Source organism: Oncorhynchus masou, chromosome 13, assembly GCF_036934945.1.
Source record: "Oncorhynchus masou masou isolate Uvic2021 chromosome 13, UVic_Omas_1.1, whole genome shotgun sequence".
In the NCBI taxonomy this organism is placed as follows: Eukaryota; Metazoa; Chordata; class Actinopteri; order Salmoniformes; family Salmonidae; genus Oncorhynchus; species Oncorhynchus masou.
Window position 1 is genome coordinate 56,242,394 of NC_088224.1, and position 11,257 is coordinate 56,253,650.

Below are 11,257 nucleotides of genomic sequence, written 5' to 3' on the forward strand. Positions count from 1 at the left end.
GGTAGACCTGATCACAGACAACGGTGAGACAGCCTACAGGGAGTAGGACAACAACCTCTCCCTCAACCTCAGGTAGACAAAGGAACTGATCATGGACTACAGGAAATGGAGGACCGAGCATGCCCACATTCACATCGATGGGGCTGTAGTGGAGCGGGTCGAGAGCTTCAAGTTCCACAGATTTCACATCACTAAGGATCTATCATGGTCCACACAAACCAACACAGTTGTGAAGAAGGCACGACAACACCTCTTCCCTCTTAAGAGGTTGAAAAGATTTGGCATGGGACCGCTGATCCTCAAAAAGATTTATACAGCTGCACCATTAAGGGAATTTTGACTGGCTGCATCACCGCTTGGTATGACAACTTCTGGGGAAGCTAGCTGGCTACTTATAATGTTAGCTTTAGGCAACTAGGTTAAGTAGCTGGCTAGCTATTTTTTTTCATGAACTGAAGTTCAATTTCAATAGGCGAACAACAAGTGGACACCTAGATAACACTTGCTCACAATGATTCTTAAATCATTGCTAAGAATAATGAAAATGACTGCAGTTTCTACTGGTCATTGTTTTCAGGCTGGTTGTATTGGTGCTATCTAGGTACCAAGCTACAGCTAGCTACCCCAGAAGTTGTAATCAAACAAATGATGCTTTATTACCAACGCGGTATTGTAAAACACATCGTTCGTGGCCGGTGTTTGCTTGTTGGCAGACTTTTTTTGTACAGTTTTGACAGTGCTACCGTATCTTTTTTGACGCGCAAAGACCCAAACGGCGTTCCATAGGAGGTATGTCATGAAGCTAATAGCAGTGACGCTATTACTGTGTAAATCGGTAGGGCAACATCTGAAAAATAGCGCACTCGGTAGTGTGTACCAGTGCTCGACCAGTCGGAGAAAGCCAACATCACCCACGAAAGAGAACGGTTGATTGTCAAGGGCAACAAATTCCATTATCTTGGCTTTAATGGATTTCGCCTTTGAGTTGTCTCACTGAAAATGTCTTACTCTTTCAAATGACTGCTCGACTTGTTGACTGCTCGATCCACACAGCAGACATTGTGGGTTAGGTTAGGAATGCTGTGTAGCATGTGTAGCGCAACAGTTTATGTGGCATTATTACGTCATGTACCTACGTTATATAGGTATGCATGGTAGCTTTGACATCAGTTTTTAACATCGGCGTTAAACTAAACATCGGGCCGATACTGATATGGGCATTTTCAGCTAATATTGGCTGATTTCGATATGTTCTCCAATATATTGTGCATTCCAATTTATTTCATCAGCTCGTGTTGAGATCCTCGTCTTTCCTGGTCCGATGTTATTCTCTGTGGGCAATCCTTTTATGCACTCTGGCCAAATGGGACGGTTCCGTCAGTCTGACACACTCTTCGACCGCACTCGAGGCGTGGCTACTTACTATGCACAGTTTATAGGAGATAGATTCTCTTATACCTCCTAAAATCACATTCATATCTTAACTAAAATACTTTCAGCAATTTTAATATTTCATATACAACGTTAAGGGTGGAGACTTCACAACTAGTGTTGTGAAAATACTTTTCAAGTTACAGTATTTCCTTCATAACCTTTTTAATGACATCACAAAATAAAAAACAACATGACATTAGTTTTATTTAGCTCCCCACTGACCATTCCCCACATTTTTATGTTAGAATTATTGTTCCAGTATCCACATTTGAACGTGTTATAGTTTCGGCGGGAAAAGTCTGTTAACAAAGATATTCTTCTGGTGGATTTTACTGAAGGGGGAGAAAGAGCTCCCTTCTCCTGCAATTTATAACAGGGTGTGAACTATCAAACTGGCCCAGTTTCCTGGGCCTCTTCTGTGGGTGAGAGAATGTCTGGTTATTGTCAACCATTTCCATTCCTTGCCATGCTGATCTGACCTGTGATCCTCACAGGACAGTCATGACAATATCTACCTCAATTACCTCGTACCCCTGCACCTCAGTACTGGTACCCCATGTATATTGCCAAGTTATCATTACTCATTGTGTATTTATTATTACATGTTATTACTTTTCTATAATTTCTCTATTTTCTTTCTCTCTGCATTGTTGAGAAGGGCCAGTGTAATCATTTCACTGTTAGTCTACACCTGTTGTTGACAAAGCACATGACAAATAACATTTGGTTTTATTTGAATGCTGACCTGTATTTGGCTGGTGGCAATCTGTTCTTTCATACCATGACAAAGTCTGTCAATTTAAACTGAGTGACACATTGTGGAGGTCAACTACCTATACTAGCTCTAGCATCCCATTCGACAGACATTATGATGTTAAATACTGTACTGTCCATGAGATGAAGGGCAAGGTCAGCTGCCATCGGCCTTGGCCTCCACGTCTGCACTGCAAATCATTGCGGCACATAGTGTCCTACGCTCCCTGCATCACCCCTGTGACTTATACAGCCAGTGACTGATGTGGGGGAGACCAGCCCATGTACGGTGTCGGCCGCAGCAACCTTCACTTGGCCCTAAGCAAAGAGCAGGTATTTAATCCTGGCCTAGCAGGCTGCTCATTTCACGCTCGGCTGGAGAGCCAACTTCGGGTCTCTATAATGCCCAGGGCAGGCGTCCTGCAGGGGAAATTAATGACTTCAATAAAAGTGCCACATTTTCCACTCAAATTCCCACCGGAGGGTTTTATTGGCTGAGCCTTAATTTGGCCCAATCAGCTTGTTGCACCGGAAATGAATGAATGAGTGTTGAACAGTGGCCACACTGACCTGTCGACCCTTTCGAGGCTCCTACAAGACAACTGATGTATCACCCTCTCCCTCTGAGGTAGGATGCTGAAGTATCAGACCCACTGGGGCATTCAAGTTGCCATAGATAAACAAGGTCTGTGGGATTTTTGTAAACACCTGCACTTTATGACAGTCTGTTTTATTTCTGAGTCTGAATTCAGGCTTTGAAATCCTCCAGGAAGTTTTATGCAGAGTCCCAGAGCCAAAGTCCAACTAGTCACTGTTATCAGCCTGCTGGTTGACAGGCTTGAAGTGGCAGCAGACCCAGAGTACACAGGGGAAGAATGCCACTGACACTTCCTAAACAACAAAAAACAGCTGCCCTGCCAGAGGAAATACACGGTAGTGCTACAAGGTGAATGCCAGAGTGCAAATAGATCTGTTCAATGAAGAGTGGTCTGGCTCTGGGTGGAGGAGGTATGGGTGCCGCTGGGATTTGTCAGTTCCTGTGTGACTTCCTGTTCTGTCAAACTTAGTTTATTTTACTTGATTAGTACTCTTCTGGTGGAAACACGCAGCTTGCCATGAGGTCATAAAAGGTCAAACCAAACTAAATTATTGCAGATCAAAGCTCTAATTCATACTGTTTGTGTGACGACAGTCCTTTCTCATAATGCTGGTGACCAGTATTGTGAATGAAATCTAATGAGACACGACCATAATACGCAGAATATGGTTCCGTTGTGAGTTGATGAGCATGGTGCTCCCTAGTTTATATGTGTGTGTGTATGTATGTATTAGTAACAAGCTATGTGATCCCCATGAGAGCTTCGAAGCAGAATGAGATTTTATTACCAAATGCGGGACGGGTACCCAAATTAACCATACATTCATTAATTAACGGTCAAGAAAACAAGTCCCCAACAAGCTTTCCTCTGTCCTCACAGTGTTAAAATAGGGGTGAGAAAGGGCACATTTTTTACTACTTAAAAGGAGGAAAGAGGCCTAGCTCACCATAAAGGTTTTCTGGGAAGTGTAAAGGAATCTGAGGCAGTACTAACTCAAGTTGGCATGTTTTGTTCAGTGTGTTTTTCCCATCTGTTGTTTAAAACACCACTCCAAGTCAGGAAATCCTCCAGTTTACAAGCAGCGTTCCCCCTGCCAATGAATATTAAATAAAAACAACCTCTGACAGGAAGGATAGCCCTCGACTCTACAGAAATGGTCTCCGAATTCGATTTATTTATTATTTTTTCACCTAAACTCAACCAACCATTTGCTATGCCAATCCAATGACCCTCACATTCAAAATACAAATAATTTTGTATGTCACAACAGTGCTCATGGATAAAGTACCCTGGAGCTATGACTGCACTTTCCAAATACAGAAGAAGAAATCTTCCTCTTCTAACCCCAAGGCTTCCTTCCTATATGATATTTCATCCACATGCACTTACGTTTTCAGAGCGCTGAGTAATCGAAGGCCTCCAGATTAGGCAAAGTGCTGGTAACAGGTGCAGACAGAGTGCAGACCACTCAGAGGCTTGTATTCCCTCTGTGATGTCTGTGTGAAAGTGCTGACAAGTGCTTGACTGACCTTCATGTCTTAAAGTAATGATGGACGGTCGTTTCTCTTTGCTTATTTGAGCTGTTCTTGCCATAATATGGTCTTGGTCTTTTACCAAATAGGGCTATCTTCTGTATAGCACACCTACCTTGTCACAACACAACTGATTGGCTCAAATGCATTAAGAAGGAAAGAAATTCCACAAATCAACTTTTAACAAGGCACACCTGTTAATTAAAATGCATTCCAGGTGACTACCTCATGAAGCTGGTTGAGAGAATGCCAAGAGTGTGCAAAGCTGTCATCAAGGCATAGGGTGGCTACTTTGAAGAATCTCAAATATAAAATACATTTTGATTTCTTTAACACTTTTTTGGTTACTACATGATTCATATGTGTTATTTCATAGTTTTGATGTCTTCAATATTATTCTACAATGTAAAAATAGTACAAATAAAGAAAAACCTTGAGTAGGTGTGTCCAAACTTTTGACTGGCACTGCATATACAAACAATATACAGTGCATTCAGAAAGTATTCAGACCCCTTGACTTTTTCCACATTTTGTTACACTACTACCTTGTTCTAAAAAAATGTTTAAAAAAAAATCCTTATCAATCTACACACATTACCTCATAATGACAAAGTGAAAACAGGATTCTTATTTTTTTTTGCAAATGCATTAAAAAAACAAAACAGAAATACCTTATTTACATAAATGGCCCTTTGTAATGACACTCGAAATTGATCTCAGGTGTATCGATCATTAATCATCCCTGAGAAGTTTCTACAACTTGTTTGGAGTCCACCTGTGGTAAATTCAATTCATTGGACATGATTTGGAAAGGCACACACCTGTAAGGTTTGTCCCACAAAGTAGCCACAAAGTGTGCCATAAGGTCCCACAGTTCACAGTGCATGTCAAAGCAAGAACCAAGCCATGAGGTCGAAGGACTTGTCCGTAGAGTGCTGAGACATGATTGTGTCGAGGCACAGATCTGGGGATGGGTGCCAAAAAATGTCTACAGCATTGAAGGTCACCAAGATCACAGTGTCCTCCATCATTCTTAAATTGAAGAAGTTTGGAACCACCAAAACTTTCTAGAGCTTGCCCCCAGGCCAAACTGAGCAATCTGGTAAGATGGGCCTTGGTCAGGGAGGTGACAAAGAAACCGATGACCACTCTGACAGAGCACAGTTCCTCTGTGGAAATAGGAGAACCTTCCAGAAGGACAACCATCTCTGCAGCACTCCACCAATCAATCTCATAGCAACAACTAGGATGGGTTGCTAATATGGCTAGGATTGTGCCTCAGGACAATGAAGGAAAGTTGATATGAAAACCAATAGAACAGTAGAGAAATTCTGGGTAATGGCATGAGGAAGTCTTTATAAAATAATTGCCTCCAAGTTTCTATCGGTTTCATTTCCGCTAGGCTACTTTGAAGCAAAGTAAGACATGCCTCATTCTTTGAAGTAAAGTAAATCGTTCAGGTTTCAAACAATTATACTGCAGATTGCTAGATTGGATTCCCGAGCTGACAAGGTAAAAATCTGTCCTTCTGCCCCTGAGCAAGGCAGTTAAACCCACTGTTCCCAGGGCACCGATGACGTGGATGTCGATTAAGGCAGCCCCCCGCACCTCTCATTCAGAGGGTTTGGGTAAAATGCGGAAGACACATTTCAGTTGAATGCATTCAGTTGTACAACTGACTAGGTATCCCCCTTTCCTTTCCTCAAGCTCACGTTGCAAAGTGATGGGTGACGCGCGGATAGCCTGCCTACTGTTGACTATACACTCGAATGGCGAATGGGAGGTGTGCTTGAATTACAAGTAGCTCTTTTTAATCCTAGCCATCAAAACAGTTTCTAACACACGATTGCATTTATAATAGTTATTTGTTGCACAATGTACAATGACTGGGCTTATATAAGCACGTTTCACTCCAGTACCAGCTTTTTCAGAAAGTACTCTCGTGCTGTCTGGCAGGTGATAGGCTATTCCTCTCCGCAAACTAGGCTCTGTATGTATGCTGTATGTTGTGCGCGTGTGATGAATAAGATACATGACGACTAACTAAAATATAATTTAGTGGCCAATTTAATGACACTAAATGATGCAAATTAACCTATAAACCGATAAGCATGACCGGTCAAATGTATTTTCAGGCCGATTAACAGTTAACCGTTAACATCCCTAATCCCAATGTTAATTGAATCAGTTCTTAATGACTTTTCTAAACTGAGCGAGTTGAAATGGAAATGACCCCTACCAAGGTGTTAAACCAGGAATGTCAGAAACAGCAGCAAAGATCATCAAGACTGAAAACCAAGTGAAACCTAATGACTTATCTAATATGAAAGATCTGATTTAAAATGTCAAACATGGTATGGTATTGGTCACAGCTGCCATAATGCAAAAATGCACCTCAACCAGATGAGCATAAGGAGGCTAGTCCTTTGATATTTGAATAAACACACATTTGCTTGGTAGCCTTACCAATGTAACACAAATAAGCACAGGAGACGTGAATAGATGGATTGTTGCAATGTAAATTTCAGTTAGCTTTATGAGGGTACAGCAAATATAGGGATATGAGTTTATAGTTAGGATGCCAAGTAGGCATGTGGATTGAAAGGTTTCAATGCATCATCATCAAAGGGAAAATCCAACTTCTTCCACAAGAGAGCTAAAAACATGCCAAAAGCCTTTCCATGGCATATTCTCAGTGAAACGTTTACCTCAGTGACTTGCACAGCAAATTAGAGACTACAGTCCAATGACATCACCTTAGCAGGCAATCCAGCTCTACCTGGAAAACAATATCCAATTAGACCAAGCTGTCGTAGGGTCGGCTGAGGCTCCCCGCTCATTATTGGGCTATAACCACTTCACCTGTCAGGCTATTAAAGATGCACTGTGCAGAAATCACTCTGCCATTTCCTGGTTGCTAAAATTCTAATGGTTTGCCTAATTTCAGTTTATGTGACTAAACAAGCAAGTATAGTGTAGAATAGAATCATTGTACCATCTAAACCTCTATGAAATATATTTTCCATTACTACAAATATTGGTGTACAAAATCTGGTGTACAAAACCTAAAGTCAAAGACGCAAAAAACGAAACTTAAGAACGGGAAACTTAGAAATAGAAAATATCTACCACTTCTTAGTCTTGCTTTCAACGAGAATGACAAATCTATAAAACACATTTCTATGTGAAATTGGTTGGGTCGCCCAAAAAGTTACATATTGCAGCTTTAAGTGTCCATGCTTATCACACGTCCCCTGTGTGAGACCGTGAGCAATTACGCGGCGCTAGCTCGGCTAGATTAAACGTGCGAGCGCTTCCCCCTTCAGTGACCCTGGATACTGAGGACCCAGCCCCAGAGAGACAGGCGCGCAAGCTGGCACGCAGAGGCAGGAGGACTAGCCACTGAACCCTCATGAGTGGTTGACCTGGAAGAGATCATCCACCAGCCATTGTGTGTGGACATGATTTAATATGATGCCATGAAAATGCAATCAATGAGACAGTAAAACCCTCCATAGCTCTCGTTCAGTGGGTCCAGTACACTACAGTAGATACGGTGGTGCCAGCATGCAACCCAATACACATTGAGTGTATAAGAAGGGTACTGTACTTTAAAGGGATAGCATTTTTATATATTTAGATATTTGTTTCCAGTCTATGGACAAGGAGTGACTGCAACATTAATCCCACAATGCTCATGTTGCTAATTGTTTGCATTGTGGATTGCAGTCATTCGTTGTCCATAGACCACTTTCAAGGTAAGGAAACAAATTTTAAAATGAGCAAAACCGCTGATCTATCTCTGTGGTTTGAAAGGCTGTACTCGATTAAACAATATGAGGTATTTCGGAGAGTATTAGTGGCGTGTATTCATGGATGCCCAGGGAAGCCAGGCTTTCCCACAAAATTGACCAAGATAAAAGAAAAAAGAAAATAATTTATTGTTCGTCTCTCTGTGTTTCAAAATTGTCCTTCAATTCATGGATTGCTGAATGTATCCCACTGGAGAAAGCATCCGAATGAGCGAAAGAGCACCCCTTTGTCTCTCTATGTGTATCTATTTGATGCTGTCTGGTCAAAAAGAGTATGATATTGTTGCTGCCCGTAGCATTGAATGCAAGGGAAGCCAGCGAACATTTGGCCTTTCTTGATAAGAAAATTATACAATAATAGCCCATCAGCATTCAGCTAAACTGAGTGAGCTCAACTCTGTCGCTGATGTTTTTCCTGGAGAGAAGTGGCATCTTTGCTGCCCTTCTTGACACCAGGCCATCCTCCAAAAGTCTTCGCCTCACTGTGCGTGGAGATGCACTCACACCTGCCTGCTGCCATTCCTGAGCAAGCTCTGTACTGGTGGTGCCCCGATCCCGCAGCTGAATCAACTTTAGCAGACGGTCCTGGCGCATGCTGGACTTTCTTGGGTGCCCTGAAGCCTTCTTCACAACAATTGAACTGCTCTCCTTGAAATTCTTGATAATCCGATAAATGGTTGATTTAGGTGCAATCTTACTGGCAGCAATATCCTTCCCTGTGAAGCCCTTTTTGTGCAAAGCAATGATGATGGCACGTGTTTCCTTGCAGTTAACCATGATTGACAGAGGAAGAACAATGATTCCAAGCACCACCCTCCTTTTGAAGCTTTCAGTCTGTTATTCGACCTCAATCAGAATGACAGAGTGATCTCCAGCCTTGTCCTTGTCAACACTCACTCCTGTGTTAACGAGATAATCACTGACATGATGTCAGCTGGTCCTTTTGTGGCAGGGCTGAAATGCAGTGGAAATGTTTTTGGGGGATTCAATACATTTGCATGGCAAAGAGGAACTTGCAATTAATTGCAATTCATCTGATCACTCTTCATAACATTCTGGAGTATATGCAAACTGGCATCATACAAACTGAGGCAGCAGAGTTTGTGAAAATTAATATTTGTGTCATTCTCAAAATGTTTGGCCACGACTGTAGTATGTTTTTGCAAATTTGTAACATATATTTTGAATTGTCATTCGTAACATATCATGTGAAATGGGCGATGGACATCCACAAATTAATACATACCATATGAAATGAAACAAAGCATACTAAATGTTTTATCACAGATTTACGTACAGAATAATACAAAATGCTCTGAGACCAGGTTGCAGCAAGCTTCATGTAACTGTATGCTTTGTGGACACCACCAGACAGATGTTGCTCTCTGGTTTTGTGATGAAACAAAGGTGTGGTTGAATTTATTCTGCCACTGTGTCTTTTTATTGTCTCTGCCTTAGGCCTGTATATCAAGGTGGCAACTTGCAAGGCTTATGAACTAACGGGTTCTAGAGCAAACAACACAATTATCACAACACATAGGTTACAATGTGGCTTTTTTCTGGCTTGGCTTACCCACCGTTTTTACACACGCACGACTACTGGATAGTATACCCTTCTACAGGACTAGAATGTTTTAATAAATGGCTTACAAAAAGCAAGGGAAGTGAGCAGTCGCAGTTAATTGCAGCGGTTTGGTAAGAAAACACTGTCTGAAAGACAGGGAACATAATTCCAGAGCTTTTAGCAAACCACATTGTCATATGTGAGTCTTAAAGGTCAGCAGCTCAAACAGTTAAAGGGTGATCGTTCCTACTGGCTCAGAAATGGGGATTAGTTGAATACAATACAGATAGTCTTTAAAGGGTGACATTATGCTGTAAATACTACAACCATCAATGCAGCCAATGGGGAAAATTCTGAAAGGGGGAACATGCGTTCCATTGCGCTGAATGTTCACATTGAATTGACTCAATTAATACTCATTGGAATAGTCTTTCTTATGAGCAGGAGAGCAATTCAATGATCTGCTTTGCTACTGTTAAATAAGTGGGCGGGGTAGAGATAGTAGTTAGATAGTTAAATGAAGTTACTATAAATGCTGCCAATATAGCAGTTTAATTTTCACATTTCACAAGGCCCATCAACAATTGTAAACGTTATCTTATCAGGAATTCACACTATTACGTACGTTACTTTCGATAGGTCTACTCTAAATAGATTAGATAGATAGATAGACAGATAGATAGATAGATAGATAGATAGATAGATAGATAGATAGATAGATAGACAGATAGATAGATAGATAGATAGATAGATAGATAGATAGATAGATAGATAGATAGATAGATAGATAGATAGAAAACAGATAGCTTAATAAAAAAGTCAATGATAAATGTAGTTATGGTACAAAACATACGCCTAAAATAAATGCTCATCCTATGTCATGCAGGTGATAAGAGGCGCGCTCACTTCTGAAGTCTAAATCGGCATTTATATTTGACATGAAATACACGGTGAAACACTTACATTCGCGATATTGTCCATAGTGCGACTGATTCGTTGAGTAAACTGTGTAATCCTCACTCCTCTGAGTACAGCGCTGTGTTGAATTATCCTTTGCTCACTTCATGTGGATGGCGCCACTGGGACAGTGCACTGAAGGTACGCGTCTGCAATCGCCACACTGTAGTCTCTATCTGGCAGAATGCTTCATCTTTCTCATCAGATGCTTATCATCGGACATTACATTTCTTTTACTTCTGTGGAAAACCCCCCAAAAGTTATTGATAGCGAGAATGGAGAGTGAAGAGAGAAAGAGCGCGAGAAAGAGTGCGCGCGTATATGAGAGAGCGTGGGTTCGAGTGTGTGTGTGTGTGAGAGAGTGTGTGAGAGAGAGAGAGAGAGAGAGAGAGATTGTGTGTGTGCGAGAGAGAGAGATTCAATTGCTGCCATGAAACGTGTTAAAATCATGACCCCTCTGTCTGTACATCCCACTTAAAGGCCCCCATCCTAGCAGTGGAGGTGAGAAATTACACTCGTGTGATATTTTTAGAGAGGTGGAAATACCTTTTAGCTTTTATTTCTAACACTATAAAGTGTTTGGGTTGATTTTAAGACTCGATATGG

General features: G+C 41.4%; 1 protein-coding gene across 1 annotated transcript in view; it reads right to left on the reverse strand.

Annotated features, from left to right (window-relative positions):
* The window catches only part of gpr4 (G protein-coupled receptor 4), a 41,927-nt gene extending 30,942 nt beyond the window's left edge, over positions 1-10,985 (reverse strand). The window contains exon 1 of the mRNA XM_064982706.1: positions 10,658-10,985. The gene's annotated coding sequence lies outside the window, so the exon portion shown is untranslated. The remainder of the gene's footprint in view (positions 1-10,657) is intronic.
* Between the last annotated feature and the right edge of the window lie 272 nt (positions 10,986-11,257).